Source organism: Dermacentor albipictus, chromosome 9 (genome assembly GCF_038994185.2).
Source record: "Dermacentor albipictus isolate Rhodes 1998 colony chromosome 9, USDA_Dalb.pri_finalv2, whole genome shotgun sequence".
Lineage (NCBI taxonomy): Eukaryota > Metazoa > Arthropoda > Arachnida > Ixodida > Ixodidae > Dermacentor > Dermacentor albipictus.
Window position 1 is genome coordinate 86,679,235 of NC_091829.1, and position 18,754 is coordinate 86,697,988.

Here is an 18,754-nt window from a genome sequence, read left to right on the forward strand (position 1 = left end):
AGGCACGTAAGCGTAAAGTCTAGGCTCGACTACTTCGGATGACAGATTGACTTTTACTCGCAACATAGTTAAATATAAAGAAAAGAAAGGCAGAGAACGAAAATTTTATGCATATGCCACGCAGTGTGGGAATAGATTTAAGCGAAGCATTCTGTCATGGATGCTTTCGTTGACGATAATTAGCGCCGATGTTAATGACGAAAGTTTAATTTCGGCAACGTTTAGTTTATCACGTTACCTTGCGTGCACCACTGCTGTTTGTCTGTGTAGTGCGCAGAACACACAGGGAGAGGGGTTTCCTTGAGGCGTAGTTGTGCGCCGCATTTCATAACCTCGGAGTGGGTTAAGCTTAGGCATTGCCTCGCATGGCACATCCAATTGTGGCAGAAGTATTAAACTTGAATTGGTTAATGGGGCATTTCGTGCCAAAACCAGAATTAGAGTATGAGGCACGCCGTACTAGCAGACTCCGGGTTCATTTTGACAGGCTAATATCCTTTAAAGGGCCCCTGAAGCGGTTCAGACAAATTTTGTAGACGCGTAGGGTACAGCTTAAGTAGAACATTCGCACCACAATTTAAGTGAAGCGTTACGTATTAATGAAGGTACAAGCAATTACAAGGTACCCTTCTCCCTAGCCATGCTGTTCCTTCTCAGCTCGCTCGCCGAGCCATCGTTGCTAAGCTCCACCTTCACTGGTTCTCCATCACGATGCGACGTCACATCGTCCACTCCCGGTTGTTGTGGAACACCCCCCGCCCGCGCGAAACCTCTCCGCTGGCCGCTTGGCCGTCCACACCACGCGAGATCTATCGAAGCAGCGTTCCTTGCGAGCATTCTGTCGCAGCGCCGAACGTGTATGGTATTCGGTTAAGCACACACTAGCGGAACGTTTCGACAAAAGGGTGGAAGCATAAACTCAAGATGATGAAGGAACTGATGAACCGTAGACGTACGTCAGCTGCCTGATTAGGTCTCCACGGTCCAGCCACCCGTGGGCACAGAGCTTAACCAGCCAAAGAGCTGATATTGCTCTAACCAAGTGTAAAACATTTTAAACATTTACAAAACAACGTATAAACAACAACAATCCTGCGAAAAATTTACACCAGCAGCAAAGAAGAATACATTTTGTTACTGACGGATGTAACATTTTGTTATCGGATGGCGCAAATCGAGGCGCCGATCCGATAGCGGCACTCCGATGCACTGCAGTCAGTTCGCTCGTCTACTGGCGCACAGAGGGACACGATGTCGAAGCTTGACATATTGCCAGCCTCTACGTTTGCAGTCCAACATGCAACAAAGTCAAATAATAGCGCTCGCGAAAAGACAGACCGACACTGACGGCGGAGTTCTCGTCAAAGTCGGAGCAAGTTGTAACACAAGCAGACGGCACTTGCTGGGTGCAGGAAGTGCTTAAGTGTACTGAAAAATTTTGCTTGTGCATTGCCTCTATGTTACTTTCTTTTTATAAAAACAAAGTAACTAACATTCCAACTTTTACAAACATCATTTGGTTACCGTAAAGTTGGAAAAATCATCGATCACGCGCCCTCGTCAGCCAATCGGATAGCTCGCCCCCCGGACGTCATTGAGGTGATTTGCATAATATGGGTAGGGTTGGCTTAAAATTCCTCCGTGCAGTGTGCTGCGATCGGCAGCGATGTGCATTTCTAATGGCGTTTTTCACTGGTCGAACTGGAGCAGCCGCCTGAATCCTCGAGCGAGCGCTCGGCTTTCACGAATCCTAGTCTGCCAGTGGAGCGCACGAACGCTCTGCGGGAGATCACACAGGAAGTGTACGTGCACGTGACACAAACCGGTTCCGCAAACTATGCCCAGCACAATGTTGTGCGTACCAACCGGGTACCGATTTCGCTTGAAGACGGAAGTGACGCCATGTGACGCGTTCTATTTCCGCCCGAATCCGCGTCTCGGCGGCGGAGCAAGTGAGAGCGATCCGGGGCGGAGCGAGTTGATCCGAAACGACCAGTGGAACGCGCGAACCCGCTCCAGATCGACCAGTGAAATTCGGATGCGTTGCCGCGGAGCAAAAAATCCTGCTCCGAATCGACGAGTGAAAAACGCCATAAGATCTTATAATAAATCACACGCTTTACGCGGAGCACTTATATGCGTTAAATAATGATCACAAGGACCTACTGTAACGACTCTGTACGTTTGTACAATATTGTCAAAATCGTTTCAGGGTCCCTTTAACTTGTCCGAAAATCTAGGTGCACGTGGGTTTTCTACTTCGCCCCCGTCGAAATGCGGTGGCCGCGGTTGTGATCAAATCCACGACCTCTAGGAATGCAATAACAGCAAAGCTACCCCGGCGGGCACAGAAATGTTCATTTAACTGTCGACTGCTTCGCTAGTGTTGACTGGACGTTGCAGTGCGCTTTAATTAATGCGCCTCTGCTACTGCGTGCCCTGCGTAGTTTGTCCGCTTGAGATATTTGCAAGGTGTTCATTTTTCAGAAATAGCAGCAACATGCTGTACCGTAATGAACCAAAGCTTATCCAGCTCGTATAGTAGTAGGCTTTGCTCGCCATCCATCCGGACCTCCCACTTCCCTTGTATGAGAACTGCCTTTTGTCCACCCTCCAATCTACAGATTTGTCTACGTCCCCTCTGTACTCGCACCTTAGTAGAAAAGGAAGCGCTGCAGCTGCATCTTCTGAGGGGACTCACGCATAATTACAGGTATCAAGAGGTGGGCGGAAAACTAGTTTTTATCGTCGCGTTTCTTCGCCGACTCCTTCCTGTCATGCATGCACACCCAGTGACCCACCCCCACCTCCCACGACGCGGTGTGCTTCGCTTTAAAACACTGCTGTCAATGCCACGTGCTCCTATTTTCAAGTCGTGTGGCTTTCTCGCATAACTTTAGAACCAAATATGGCCGACCGAGTTGCAAAAATCTTTCGCGGCCGCCATCTTGACCCGTGAAAATTCATGCACGAAGGCGGCCGCCCCATCGTCGTTGCAATGTCGCGAGTGATGGCTTCTGCAATTGCCTTAGCTCAGTGCCAGGAGCAGTTTGTAAGAGCTCCACTGCAAGCTGAAATGTTGCAATCATAATGGCGTGACAAAGCTGATCGAGAGACTACAAAAGTATATAGCATTGGCATGCAGGCGCAGACACTCCCCTTCGCATCTACTATTTACAGCGAGGACTTGTTGCGCCACTGTTGGGCGTAAATTCTTATAACGCAGAACAGCTGCTTTAGCAGGTCCTGACATAGTAACCTGCATTCGTAAACAAATTTCTCAAGCACCTCATGCGAGACGTAAATTATCGACATACACGGTGCTAAACAAATTCTCGTATAGCTACCGACGATATGCCGTAAGTCTGTACTGTCAACGGCGAGCGCATGCCTTCATAGCGGCGCCTAGCGTTCAGCAGTATAGCAAACTATATAGTATAGTATACTATAGTATAGTATAGTACAGTATAGTATGGTATAGTATAGTATGGTATGGTATAGTAAAAAAAGCAGGCGCAAGGAGAGTGTTGAAATTTGCATATGTATATACATTCTTGCTAATCGTGTCGTCCCCACAAATATCTGTTTTTTTTTTTTAAGAAAGGACTTACCTCCATGTGAATATTTTTGATATAATGTCCAGAGGGACGTTGACATGTATAATAAAGTATTTCTGAACGCTCCCACTGTATCTGGCGCCCAATGCAACTGAATTGTCTTTATAAGTATGACAGCAAACATAGGGAGAGAATATGCCCCCTTCCTGTAGTTCTATAGCAACGTAAATAAACACAACTATAATCCAAGTTTATGTCTTGGAGGTATGCTGAAATATTTCAGCGTCATTGAAGCATGTTCCCTATTTCAGCATCTATTAAGACAAAAGCGCCGCAATGAAAATACCCTTTTCAAATGATTAGGCAAACCCTGCGCCTGCCCCTGGCTGTAGTGACCATGTCAAGATAGTGTTAATGTTATTTTACATGCGCCTAGCTGACATAAACCACTGAGGACAAAAAGCGACCGCTTCGCAATTATGGGCCCGTGTTTTCAGCGGTCGTCATTGAAATGTCGTGCATGCGCACGCAAGATCCGAGATGCAGCGCTAGCTTCACCTTACTACGTTAAGGAGCAACGACGTTCGTCCAACTCTCGGCCGTTTCGGTTCGGCGACGAAATGTCTCTCTCAAGAACCAAAGAAGGAAAGGCCATATACGCGAGTTCTCATTAACAATTCAAACCGCCTACATTGACGACTGGCATCGTCATTTTCCAAACATGCGTCCACGCTTCTTGCGCGAGCGCTCACAAAAACGTTGTAAAATATAATTTCTACCTAAAATTTGTTGCCGTAATATAATGCATCGACAAGACACGAGAAATTGACTCACCTTATACGAGTGCCGGATGCTTCGAGTTGTCGTCCCTTACGGCTGCACGTGGCGTCGGTCCTGATAGGTGATGCGACCGCTCAAAAAATATCCACGCACTTCACTCCAGGCAAGCAAAAGCGAAATGACAGAGCAAATCTTCCGTTCGTCTCGTGCTGTCAGGCTAGCCTGCTCCTACTGAGTCGAACACGATTGTAGATGAGCGAGACTAAATTGCTTGCCGAAAAGAGAGGCACCACTTCTGGACACTTTCAGTATGAAATTCACGTGATCCATTCCAAATATATTTAGTGGTTCGAAGGAAGGAGGAGATGACGCTCCACTCTCCCCACCCCGTTCTCTGCCCACTTCCCCCACTCCACTCTCCGCCCTTGGTGCAGGCAAAATTCCACGAAACTGTCGAACCCTTCCGAACTGAATAGTGCGAGGCCACCGACCTCCACGAAGTATCAATTGGCAGCATTCAGAATTCCAGAGATCTGCTGACCCTTGCTGTGGGGGCCGGTTTTATGCACTTTGGGCTTCTACTTCCACGAAAGAGGAAAGCCACGTGCTTGACATTAGCACAGGACCTACCACGTCATGTCCACGATGGGACGCCCTAAGGGATACTAAGCGGAACCGGCCCATTGTTAATGAGAGAGTGGCCACAAGCCGACCCGTGTCGCAATCCGCCTTTTTCATTTTTCTGCGCTGCCCCGTGCCGCATGCCACTGAAAACTTTCCGGAAGGATCCCGGAGTTTTCGCCGGTTGATTTGTGTACCTTCGCCCACGTTGTGTGCACGTCGATTGTGCGTTTCGTTGATCGCGAATCATTGTTCATGGCTTCTGCGGGACCGCACGTAGTTCCTGGAAACCATGCAGCACTGACCGCCTGCTGGGTGCATAGAGTGTCTCACTATAACACCTAGAGGCAAATCTGGCGCCACCGTCTATGGGTGTTTCCTAAGGTGCCCTGTGCCGTCATGGGAATGACGGTGTACGTGTCTGCGAGGCTTGTTTTGGCTGGTGTTGTAAGAGGCTTAGCCGAAAACTTAGATTTGGGTACGTAAATAATGCATTCTTAAAGTGAGATCTTCATAAAATGTTTCCATTCACGTATATAACATCTTCTATACAATACTCGAGTTCTAGACTCACCTGTGCCGGATTGAATTGTGGTACCGCACGGCTGCACGTGGCGTCGGTCCTGATAGGCGATGCGACCGCTGAAACGATATCCACAAACTTCACTCCAGGCAAGCAAGAGTGTAATGACAGAGAGCAACTCTTCCTCTGTTCTCGTGCTATCAGGCTAGCCTGCTCCTACTGAGTCGAGCGCGATTGTGGATGAGCGAGACCAAATTGCTTGAAAAGAGAGGCACCACTTTTGGACACTTTAAACAAGAACGTCTGGTTTTGTATTACAAATGTATATAGTGATTCTGAGGAAGAAGAAAATCACCCTCTACTCTCCCCACCCCATTTTTCCGAAGTGGTTGCCCTTGGTGCCGGTAAAGTTCCACGAAAGTGCCGAAGCCTTCCCTGGGTCGAACTGAATAGTCGGGGGCCACAGAGCACCACGACGAATTTATGGGCAGCCTTCAGAATTCCACAGATCTGCTGATCCTTAGCTTGGAGACCTGTTCTATCCAGCTTGGACTTGTACTTCCACGGAAGAGACAAACGACGCCGTTGACATCAACACCGGACCGGCCCCGTCCTGTCCACGATGGGGCGTCCAAAGGAATATTAAGTGGAACCGGCCCATTGTGACAGAGAGTGTCGCCACCAGCTGACCCATGTCGCAATCCGCCTTTTTTATTTTCCTGTGCTGCCGCATGCGGCACGGCGCTGAAAATGTTTTGAAAGGATCCCGAGGCTTTCACCGGTTCATTTGTGTACCTGCGCCCAGTTTGAGGGCGCGTCGATTGTGCGTTTCGTGGATCGCGAATCATCATTAATGGCTTCTTCGAGTCCGTACGTAGTTCCTAGAAACCATGTTGCACTCACCAACTGCTGGGTGCTTAAATTGACTCACTATAACACCTAGAGGCATATCTATTTTGTCCTCAAGATAACCATCGCATTCTTTTTATGGGACCCATGTCGGATATTATGGATTTACAGGGCAAAAAGACAATGCCGAAGCACATAGCTTATTCATATGTATCATGCTGGTACGCCAACCGCAGTGATCACTGTGTTGTACAGCGCCATCGGCCTCATGCAGGAGGCTAGTGTAGACATATAGTGATTTCAAGCCTACTAGACTTGAATCGTCGCGAGAACGACACCGCTGTATCACAACTATTTGATTGCGTTTGCGGCTTAGATGTTGCATAGTTGACTTAGGTTGACCGTACACGAGCAGGCGATCTAGCTTTAGTCCTTACGCCAAGCAATCAGGTAGTGAGCAGGTTTACCATTTCATGCAGGTAATACAGAGACGCTGGTTGTCTTCGTTGAATCAAAACCGATATACGCAAAACAGTTCACAACACATACTGCCGCTGACAATGCGCATCACATCTTTGCGCCCCCAAGAGATATTTCCCCGTACTGTAGTTACCTATACACCGAAAGATTCCCCTGACAACCTTATACGAACGGAAATTGCGTAAATTTCACCAAGTACTGTCTAAAACATCTCGAAATCATTCCGCAGCACGCATAAGCAATAATTTCAAGCAGCGCCGCGGCGGATCGCACAAGCCAGCAGAAAGAAAGGCTCGCAGCGTGCCCTTTCCTCCTCGCCCACTGAAAAGGTCTGTTGAGTTTGGTTACGAGTAGTGCTACCCTCTCGTTGATGCTGTAGAATTCGTCAATGTTGCCCGCTATGTCTTTATGGATTACGAATCCCACCCCGTATGGCTTGTTATGCGGAAGACCTCTATAGAAGAGGACATGACCGTTATTCAGCAATGTGTAAGCCTCACCAGGTCTTCTAATGTCACTAAGGCCGATAATGTCCCAAACAATGTCTGATAGTTCTTCGAAGAGTCCTGCTGAGCTTGCCCCACTCGTGAGGGTTCGGGTGTTAAACTTTGCAAGGGTCAGTTTCCATTGGCGGCCTGTCCGGAGCCAGATATTCTTAGCACCCTCTGCTGCGTTGCAAGTCTGACCGCCGCCTTGGTCAGGTGCTCCGCAGCCACTGGAGGCTGAGGGCCATTTCATTGAGGAGATGATTTCATTAGTAAGGTTGTGGCGGAATAATGCACCAGGGAGGCCAATTGCTGTTCTGGTGAGGGAGTGTCTTTGTTCAAGCATAGTCGGCCTTCCTAATTTGGTTGCACCTTGATTACTATAGCCCCATTCGCTCTCGGCATCTTTCGCCGGTGTCAGGTGCCACTCCAAGCCTACATATGCAGTGCACTGGAGGATGTCATACGCAGATACACCACCGTTAAAAAAAAAGAAAAAACACAGAAAGAGAAATAGGGGCCGATTGGAACTTCCGACTACCGCAACCCAGCGTAAGGCTTAGCTCAGTAAGATATTTCCGCAGGTGGTTAAGCTACCTTGTCTCTGACAATTACGGCTCAGAGGGCCCTTCATGCGTAAGAGATCCGCTAATTTGTCCACCCTTTGCAGGTTTTTGCTGATCGCTGTAGGTTGCACGACATAGTGCCAATTCTCGGTTGCCGTAATCTCTTGTTTCCCGGATCTTACGCTTGCACGCGGTCTTGACCGCGCCTAGGTACACGATACATTTTTGCTAAATTTGAAGAGGGCTTGACACTTGTGTGCAAAAAATAAAACAGGGAAGCCTTTCAGCGCTTACCAAGAGGCTCCGGGTGCCGTATGATCCACTCGTCCCGACTGCTTGTCTCTTATCGTCCGAACACCCGCGTTCCCGGGTGGTAGTCAGAATGTTCAGTCGCACTATCGGGCTGAGATTCGCACAAAGCAGGCGACCTTGACGGTTCTCAGTAGTGTCTTCACCCTTTCTACAGCTTTGGACCGTGATTATACTAGGACTAATGAGAAGGACGGAATGGCGGGGGGGGGGGGGGGTAACTGACTTCGTAGTTTTTCTAGGAACGCAGCGACCCTAAACACTAGGGAGACGGCAGTTGTATGCCTCATTTAACCTACAGTGTTCCTTTCATCGATAGTCAAGGTCGGCCAATCTGAGCTCGGTTAAACCGCACACATGGCACTAAACTGGAGAAACCGCGTAGTTTATGACCTGCACGTGAATGGCCATAAATAATAGAGGAAACAAAATTACAACCAGTGTTTGAAGAAAAAATATTTAAGAGGGTCCCTGTGCGGATGGTCGTGGCGAAGATATGTAATTCTCTGTTATAATGATAAACTTAAAGAAAAGAGATAAAGAAAAGGAAGGAAATCGGGGTTTTGAACTCGTGATCCTTGGATGTTCGCCAGAAAGATGGCTCAGTTAGGTTGGTCTGCCAGGCCCCAGGTTACCTTGAAGCGGCACAGCCCCTGTCCTGATCTTCGTACCTAAGTGGAAAGGCGCTGACGTTGTCGGCGATGGTTGAGTCCCAGTGGTTGGAAGGCATACTTTCTTGGGAAAATGGCCGACTGTCAATAAGAGGAAACTCGAGCGGCTCTAGAGGCTACAGGAAAAGCTTAAGCAGGTGCGAGGCGACGTTCGCACGCTTAGCGCCTTAGCGTGGGAAATTCGCCGAGCAAGAATCCCAAGGAATGCTGCTCGCACGAAATCGTAAAATTACAATTCCAACCTAAATCGCGAACAGCGTGCTGGTTTCTATCACTATGAATCAGGGTCATTTCATTTCCCTCAACATCTCACAACACATTCTGGCCAGCTCTGAGTTCCTTCACAAGCTGCGAGGCGAAATTTCAGGTCAAAGACGTCAGTGTAGAATGCTGTTGCAGTTCCTGCCGTGACAACTGTGCTTTAAACCAAATCAGTTCTCTAAATTCGAGAGTTTGAAATAAGGTGTGACGTTTCCTGCCTAAAAAGCAGCCTTCTCCTTTCTTATCGCGAATGATATTTGTCAGTATATAGAGGCATAACTTCAAAAAAAAATCAACAGAACACATTTGCCATAGATATTGCTGATAACAAAGAGCCCTATGTTGAACTGTAGCCATTCACCGATCTGATGTGATAACTTTACCTTGATCCCCCGTTTATATTTCCAATCACACATCATTTATGCTTGAAACTCGCTTCCCAACTTTCCCTTCACCTAAACCATCGCGTCTAGACATCCACATTCTACACGCGCACTCGTGCTATTGTTTGTCAAGAGTTTTGCAGGCCTCTAATTCTAGATCTGAGCCAGAGTCATGGGATGCGCTCAAGGTGCAGTGGCGTATGCATTGTTCAGCCGGAAGACGTGCACTCGGACGACGTGTGTCAGAAAACCTGGCGGATACTGCCACGAAGCTCCGTGTTGCCCTTCGGGTCAATCAACTGACTCCGTTGATGCCGTCATGGCAGCGTTCACTTTGTCAGCTGCTGCTTGGCGATGCATGCGTAATCCGTGTGCACACCCTGTAGTTTTGCGGTTTGCAAGAAACTCGATTTTTAGACAGGCGCATGCATTCGGTTCGGCGCCGCAAGAGCACTTCGGGTTGCGTCGCCTCCCTCTCCTAATTATTCGCTCATTGTAACGCATATTGAAAACATGGCCCGTACGACTATGCAAATAGATTTTTTCTCTCGTGGATTTCGTGTAATGCTTAGTGGGCTGCCTCAGGTTCCACTTGAGAGAGAGAGAGAGAGGAAAGGGGAAAGGCAGGGAGGTTAACCAGAGAAAACGATTCTCCTTGCACAAGACTTCTGCAGCATCAGCCTCTAGCCGCCCTTGGAAGAGCGCCAGCGGTTTGAATGAGAAGCGTTGTTCAGGGAGGGAACGTATATGTGGGAAAATGGCTTTTGGGGGTCTAGTGTCTGGCAAAATCTTGTCCAACGTCGAGATGCCAATCTATCCAATCTATCCATGTGACGTTGAAGCCTCCTTTGTAGTCGTCTGGCTGTCCTAAGGTCTTCGACGGATTTTCTGCGCTGGTAACGGCGCTCCGCACGACGACGGAGTGCACGAAGTCGCTCCAACTCTACATCCAATTCCGTGTGCTTCGACGAAACCGTGACCGTGCGCTCGTCGTGTAGCATTGCAGACTTTATTGCTTCCTCTAATCCAGAGGACAACCCCTCTCGACAAGCGTCTTCCATGGTGGAAGTAAAATTGGTCCAATCAATTAATCGAATGGTGTTCCGTGAGATGGGACTGGACATCCCTTTGATGACAAGGTATGTGGGAATGTGATCACTCCCGTGTGTCTCAATATCCGAAAGCCATTTAACCTATCTTGTGAAAGTGCTGGAGACGAAAGCTAGGTCAAGACAGCTGCCATAATTCACGCCTCGCATAAACGTTGGGCTGCCGTCATTCAGCAAAGAAAGGCCGTGGTTGCAGGTGACATTTGCAAGTCTTTGCCCTCTTGCATTTGTCCTTGTGCTTCCCCATGCTATATGGTGCGGATTAAAATCTCCGATGATGACATATGGGGCTGGACACGCAGACAAGATAATCGTTAATCGTTTGGGATCGAAAATTCTTGAAGGCGCTATATAAACGCCTACAAGTGTAAACATGAGTTTGCCCTTTTTAATTGTTAGGCAAACATATTGATTCTTATCATGAGGTGGAATCGGCTGGCGAACATATGTCAGTTTTTGACGAATGAAAACGACGACTTTGCTGCATGCAACAGTTGTTGCGGATGTAACAGCTTCGTATCCCGATAATCTGACTGCTTTTGACACATTAGGCTCACATATGACAATGATTGGGAACAAATTAGTATATATATACTGACGAAAGTCTGAAAGGCGTAATTTTAGACCTCTTGCGTTCCACTGTATGATTGACGCTGCCTTGACTTCCTCTCGAAACGATGGGCGATGGTTGGCCATGTCTCTATTCGAGGGACTCAAGCACTGGGCTTAAGGCGTCCAGTACTTTCAGTGCATTTTGAGCAGACGTAGTTCCAAGGTTCGACAGAATCACTGGAATGGCATCTATGAGGGGAAGCAGCATTGAAAGGACTTGACAATCTGCTTTGGGCGTGGCATCAGCGGCAGGAGTAGGCTCCCGAGCGGCCTTGACAATTTGTAATTCTGTGGGAGATTGCTGGCTCGGACGCGCAGGCCATTCTTCTTGAGACAAATTCCTTTCAGGCGACTTCCTTGTGCTGTTCAGCCCCTTTTTGGCCTGATTGGAGAATGTGGGTGCTACAATGGAAGCGGCCCTCTCCTTTCGCGGCTCTGCCTTTCTTGAGGAGGTTCGGTGACGCCGATGCCGGATCGTTGCAGCAGCCTCCCTGTGTGTCGAATTGTCCCAAATCATTTGCTTGAGAACATCGACCTCTTGATGCTAGGGCAGCCCCTAGACGTGGCAGCATGGGACCCATTAGAGTTGCCGCACTTCAGTACAGTAGCCGAGCACGTCTACTCCGCGTGAGGTTCAGCACAATGGGGACACAGTATCGAGTTTGGGCAGACACCCTTGACATGTCCAAGCCTAAAGCACTGATGGCATTGAAGAGGCTTTTGTACGAAGAGCCGAACAGGGTGTCGGAAGTGACAGACTTTGACGTGTGTTGGTAAGCAATCTCCTTTGAAGATCAGTTTGACGCAGCGCGATGTTGCAAGGCGGCTCACAAGCGTGATGCCAACACCCTCACTTGCTGGTTTGATGAGGTTCCACTTGAGGTAGCTGACCGTCTTTGCGCCCGACCATCAGCGGATGAAGAGAAGGGAGCATTATCTTCCATGAAGCGTGGCTCGGCCCCAGGGCTGGACGGGTTACCCATTCAGTTTTATCTGACGTTCTGGGAAGATATGGGTGCCAGTTTTGTATCTGTTATCAGCCGCTACTTTGAGGACAGAGAGAACACCTTCAAGCATCTGTCCCTGACAGAGAGATGTTCAGACCAGGAAGTACATTCTTGATAAAGTTATTCCTCAGAATTTTGAGAATGGCAGCCCACAAACAAATGCCACGAAAAAAAAACAACGGCAGCACATCCATAATTCCATTGAGACTTAAATTTTAGAAGTGCGAAACAATTACAGAGCGGAAACCTGAAAGTGATGCTATTTTATTAGACCCGGATTTGCACTACCTCCGTGATCGGCCCAGAAAAGAGATTTGAAACATACCCGATACGGAAAAATGGTGTTCGCCAAGAAAGACATTGGCTTTCATTTTTATATTGCTTTTAATTTTGTTGTCACCTCTTACATGTTACCTTTGGCGATGTTTCATTTCCCCTCTATGTAATATTTTTCAACCCAGGGCCTCTAGTTTGTACTGAAATAAAATTTTCAAAATAAATAAAATGAGATAGTCCGATGGAAGGATTCAAAGAGAGGTTGTCTAACGCAACAGCTCGTTTTTACATAGGCTGCATACGTTTACGCTAATAGGTACTGCCACTACAGCTACGAACGTTGCACTTCGTGTAATCATGCCCATCGCATTCATTGCTTGGCCCTCACGTCGAAACTAATTTTTTTTTTACGAATTACCAAAGTCACTCGTTCACCTCAACAGTCTCTGAAAAGATTGAAAACGATGATTTAAAGAGACTGACAACTAATTTCTATGGTACCCATTGTTTTAGTGCAACGGAAAGCTTACTGCACTGAGTATCCAATCACATAGTGGTAACGCGCAAAACGGCATGGCACATATTTAGTGAAAATTTTCCGATATGCTTTTACCGATCTTGTCGTGCTCATTAAACTTGCTGGAAAGAGGGATAGAAGAGTGCGATATCCATGAAACGCTGGTGTTAGTGGGAAGCCGACATGTGCGGCTCAAAGTGACGAAGAATGTAGTGGCCTAGCAAGAAAAGTATTTGGGGGGGGGGGGGGCTGTTCTTTGCCAAAAACTACAACTCCTCCCTCTTCTTCACGTCTTTCTCTCTATCTCTCTCCACACACACACACACACACACACACGCACACACACACACACACACACACACACACATATATATATATATATATATATATATATTACGAACCAGAAGTAAGGGAACCGAGGCGCATCAATTTTGTTGACCACAACATATGCCAATAAACAAGGACACCCAGAGCAACGTAGGCGAAATTACGCACTTATTAAGTAAAAAATGAGAATCAAATGGGAATGAAAATGGTTGAAGAACTGGCAGGTGATATACGAACCACCGTGCGATTCTCTTGCCAATTGAGCTACTGCGGGGACCCCGGTTTGCCATTCACTCTATGCGGTTTACTGCTACAACTAAACCTGGGAGTGTTAGCCGGCGCCACCCCCCACGAACCTAGGCGTCGAATGTGAAACACCTTTGTTGTCGCAGGAGTCACGAGACGGTGATCTATTTGGGTGACGGCAGCTGGTCGATAAACGCACACAACGTAAATCAAGGCATCAATGTTGGCGGATTCGAGACCCTCGTAATGTAATGACGAGAAGAAAGGGAGCCGAGGGGCCCGATTTTTATTAACCATGTCATAAGAAACCAACGAGGGCACCAAGGAGAACATCATAGGGTAAATTACTTGTACTTACTAATCGAATTAAATAAATGATAAATTAATGGAGATGAAAGTGGATCAAGTGATATTCTTACCATTTGAGATACCGCGGCGCCGTTTTGCCATCCACCATCTGGGGTGTCGGTACTTTTCTACTATACTAACCCTGGGAGTGTTAAATTTCTGCATTTCTTGTATACACAGCATGCACTTTATTTATTAAATGGCCACAAACAGTCTTTTTGCCATGGCATGCCCGTTTATTGCAATTTTTATTTACAGGCAACAAAAAACACAAATCAGTCGACCAGTTTGTTGACGTGCCACTGTGGCTTTGACATTCTGCTGCTAACACAAGGTGAGTGGTTCCTGCGTGAATGAAACTCACTTTATGGTGGTAAAATTACTAGAAATTGTCACTGCGCCTAGTTTTTCACTGCCCTCCGCCCCCCATCTATATGCCGTCCACATCTACTGTGTCAGTATCTCATCGTAATAGAGTTAGGCAATCGATATGCTTGGCTAATCCTAACATCACTAGTGTTTTTGGTCTGGGAAGCTAATTGTGTCCATTGAGTTTCACCTCTGCAGTATCAACGCTTGGTTTGAGATGAGAACTATACATACTCTGGTACGTCTAGTTCAAGAACGAAACGCCTTCTGACTGTCGATGTAGCATTAAATACCGAGATAATAAGTGCGATAATATAACTATACCTGACCGTTTATGTAGAGCGCGTGGTACTGTATACTAGACTTTTCCTCTGTGTGAAAAGTAACTTAAGTACAATGCTTTAAAAGGAAAGATGAATCCGTTGAGGGAAATAAACGAAACTCCGTCACGTTCAATTCAAATACGTTCAAGTTTTTGTCTCTTGTCTCTCACATTCTACGCTTGTAGCGAACTGATTCCAGATCTAAATGCTAGCTCGGGCTCCACTGCAGAAACATGCATGGATTATTTCGTACTTTCGTCAGGCATGACGATTACAATGCACAGTACAACACTGACAATTGACACTTTACGGACACAGTGATACAAGAGTACAAGAATGGTCTCGGCACTCAAACACAGGGTCTTAGACACGCCGGAAGACGCATGTCCGCTTTATTGCATGTTACTAATTACCTCAATAAAACCATGGCCATTACTTTGCAGAACACTAGCGCCTAGTAAGTGCTTTAAATCACTCGCTCCGAACTGCACAATGCAAATTAAAACAGCTAAATGTAGTATCGGGTGAGAAAGATATACACCTAAGCTTTGTTTCAGGACTGAAATCATGGTCAACAAAGAAAGATGGGCACGCCACTATGGTTGCAAAACTGGCACGTGTCAAGCAAACTCCAATCGCCATTCATGTCACGTGAAGTAATACAACGGAAACGAGCGGACGCCTCCTCCACTGCTTCAACGCCACCACCTCAAAGCACATTCAATTGACGCTGAAACACTTCCACATCGGCGATGGCAAATGGTGTTCAATGGCTTCCTAGCACCTTCCTGGGTCGGCGATGTAACGAGTGGGAAAAGTCAAGTTGTGAACAACCGAGCCCTACTAGATGAAACGTAGCAGCCCCTCTCTACAGCCGCACTTCGACGTCGGCAGGAGGAGCCACCTTGGTTTCTTCTTCCCTCGGGCTGCCAAGCTCTGCTGCCGAAGACTGCAGAATGAAGCAGATATTGGTAAAATTTATTGATTAGCATTAACAACACAACGACGAAGTGATACTCTTCCTCGTCTCCGTCTCAAACTGAAGGTTGTGTAGAAAATAAAAGCTACGTGCATGCCAACTCATTCAAAATAAGAGGTCGTGATATTCCATCACTTTCTACCTTATAAAACTCTGTTTTAGTTACGAATGAAGTATATATTGCAGAAGTCTAATCTTTCAATAAATCGCAGTTTATATGTTCCGTTTGTGTCGCTGTGTCATGACAGTACTGACAGTAGTTGAAGTTTGGGCATTATGATTTCGGGTCTCTCTTTTTAAGTACTATATACATAGAGCAAGAAGAAAGTATGACCAACCGCCACCTAACTCTTTTCAAAATCATATTTTTACTTGTGTAACATCTTAATTTGTGGGCCTTGAAAATAAAACCGTGAGGAAATGATGGCCATTAGCAAGTTAATTTATGAAAAGTCATTTAATTAACTCGAGTGAAATTCTCAATTGTGTCCTACACAGTTACTTACTGCGCGGCCCTGTGTCGCGGCCCCGAGAAATGAAACCAAATGTAGTCCGTAGACCAGCTAGTATAAAACATGTTCTAGGTTCGTTTAGCGATGTTGGCATTCTTTATATGGTAAATGCCGAATACATTCGGTTAATGCAAAAGATGACTAGATGAAATGGCATGTCAGATTTCGGTATATATACACGGCCACAAAAAAAGAAGCAATTGGTAAATGCTACACGGTATCTCAACTGTCAAGCTCGTTTATTATTATTTTTTCCCTTTCATTCTATTCCTCCTACTACCATTTTGTTCTCACTGATTGAGCTAACAAGGCCTGCCTAAGTGACATGGTATGTTCACCTTTGAATAAACTCACTCGCCTGTACAGCTGTCAACGAAAAAGAAATCCGACCATCTGGAACCAATTGGTTTGTCTGTGATGTGATCACAAGATTATTGTTTATGAAAAATGGTGAATACCCCATGTGAATGTAACACTATCCAAAACGACAATGAATATTTACTAATTATGCGCCTTCTGAGCTTGGGCGTTTTATACTATCAAACCAAATATGTGGCGCATAGAAAAATCAATCTGAGCTTTACGATTAAGTCATGAAAAGGCTAATGCCGACCGCAGCAGGAATGTGACAAACTCAACAAATTCATCGCAAGTTTTTGTCGAATTCCTTTTCAGAAATCTTCGACATATTTGTGTTATTTTCATTTTTTGTTTATAGACAGCCACATTCGCTCTCGTCATGCGTTGTTAAACGAGGTATTGCTGCAAGCCCCGACCCTATGAAAACGGCGAAAAATAAAGCCTCTAGATTGTTTTCACCGACCTTGACTGGCTCAACATGACACGACGTCCGCTATCTTCAGGAAACTTCGAATGTGGAGCCAGCAGTCGTGGCCAATGTCGGCGAGCTGACGCCTCCTGGCACCGGGATGACTGAGGCACTGCACCACCTCCTTGACGACGCCAGTCATTGTCATAAATTCGTCAATGCTGCTCCTGCGGACGCGAAGCAGGGCGCTGCGGATCCTCTTCTTGGCTTCGGTCTTAGTGACGTCAGCACCTTCCATCACCCTTTCGAGGAGACGCGGGTGGTCACGCATCAGCTCGATGGCGCGGGCACCCTCGACGCCATTTTGTTCGCCCAGCACGAAGTCTGCAGCGTCCAAGACGGCGGATGCATTCTTCCTGGCCACTTCCTGCGTGTACAGAGATGAGCCATGGTTGGTACAAAGCTAAATAAATGTAAGCCTGCGAAAGTCAAACGCTCCAAGCATTTCTATAGTCTACGCGAAAACGGAACTGAAGTGGATAGCGCGTGCGAATCGATAAGAAAATTGGAGGTATAACCGTGCACATACTATAAAAACATGACGTGCCGTCTCGATCACAGCATCGCTTGCTTCACCCCAGAAATAATCTCGTAGATAGCCGATATGAAGTCTACGCAACGTGATTATGAGCATTTTAACGTCGAGCGCCATCCAGGGCAACCACAGGATTTCACATAGAGCAAACAAACATTGCAGGCGAACGCCGTTGTAAGTGCAGAAACATCACCTTCATCATCATCATCATCATCAGCAGCAGCAGCAGCAGCAGCAGCAGCAGCAGTCTATTTTTACGTCATCTGCAGGACGAAGGCCTCTCACAGAAATCTCGAATCACCGCTGTGCGAGCTGATTCCAAGTGTAGCTTGCAAATTCCCGATTTCTTCACTCTACCAAAGTACGCAATATATTCCTTCACAAAATTTTCGCACGTGTGCAGTTGACGGAAGTGTCCGACGTGATTGACGAGCGTGCTGCGACATCGTGATGGCCGCAGTGCGTAACACATGCCTCCTCTGCAATGCAATGGGCCGTGAGGCTTGGCATCTGCCGACACGATAGATTGCTTGTGTTATTAAGCACTAAGCCGAAGCAAGCCCGCTCGCTCCACTGCTACGTATTTTGAAGCATTCACCGGTTACTAAAAACCTACTTGGCATAAATCGTGTCCCCAACGATAACTTACTGCTCCTGCCTGGTCTGTGTGCGTATATATATATATATATATATATATATATATATATATATATATATATATATATATATATATATATATATATATATATATATATATATATATATATATGTGTGTATAGAAAACATGCAATGAATCCAAGGAAAGCATAGGTGAATTTATCTGTAGTTGAAATGTGGAAAATAGTAAAAAAAAAATGGAAATGATAGCGGACGAGTCGGTAACTTGTCGCCGTTGGGAGCTGGACCCACAACTTCAGCATCACTCGTGCGTTGGACTACCAGTTGTGCTACAGCCAAGGTCATCAATCCGGCCACTAACTTGGGTATCCATATTTACTAGATATATAAATAAGGCTGTAGGAGTGTTAGCCAGCACCCCTCCTGCTAAACGTATCTGTAACATCCCCCTTTATTTTTGCCCGGTGGTGAGGGTCTCGAATCTGGCAGCCTTGATGTCATTAGGTAGCGGGCGAAGGTTTATTAGCCACATGCCTACTGACCTAAGATCTCCTGTTACGTGACGCTGAACATGTTATTAAATTCGAACTACCTTTACACAGAGTCCTTAGCATTCTCAGACTCCCCTTGTCGAAGTTGCCTACGTTTATTTAGTAAACTAT

General features: G+C 46.6%; 1 long non-coding RNA gene across 1 annotated transcript in view; it reads left to right on the forward strand.

Moving 5' to 3' along the window:
- Window positions 1-15,821, forward strand: part of LOC139049473 (uncharacterized) — a 408,997-nt gene extending 393,176 nt beyond the window's left edge. The window contains exons 6-7 of the long non-coding RNA XR_011508330.1: window positions 14,186-14,261; window positions 15,177-15,821. This is a non-coding gene — a long non-coding RNA (uncharacterized lncRNA). The remainder of the gene's footprint in view (window positions 1-14,185; window positions 14,262-15,176) is intronic.
- The last annotated feature ends 2,933 nt before the right edge of the window (window positions 15,822-18,754 follow it).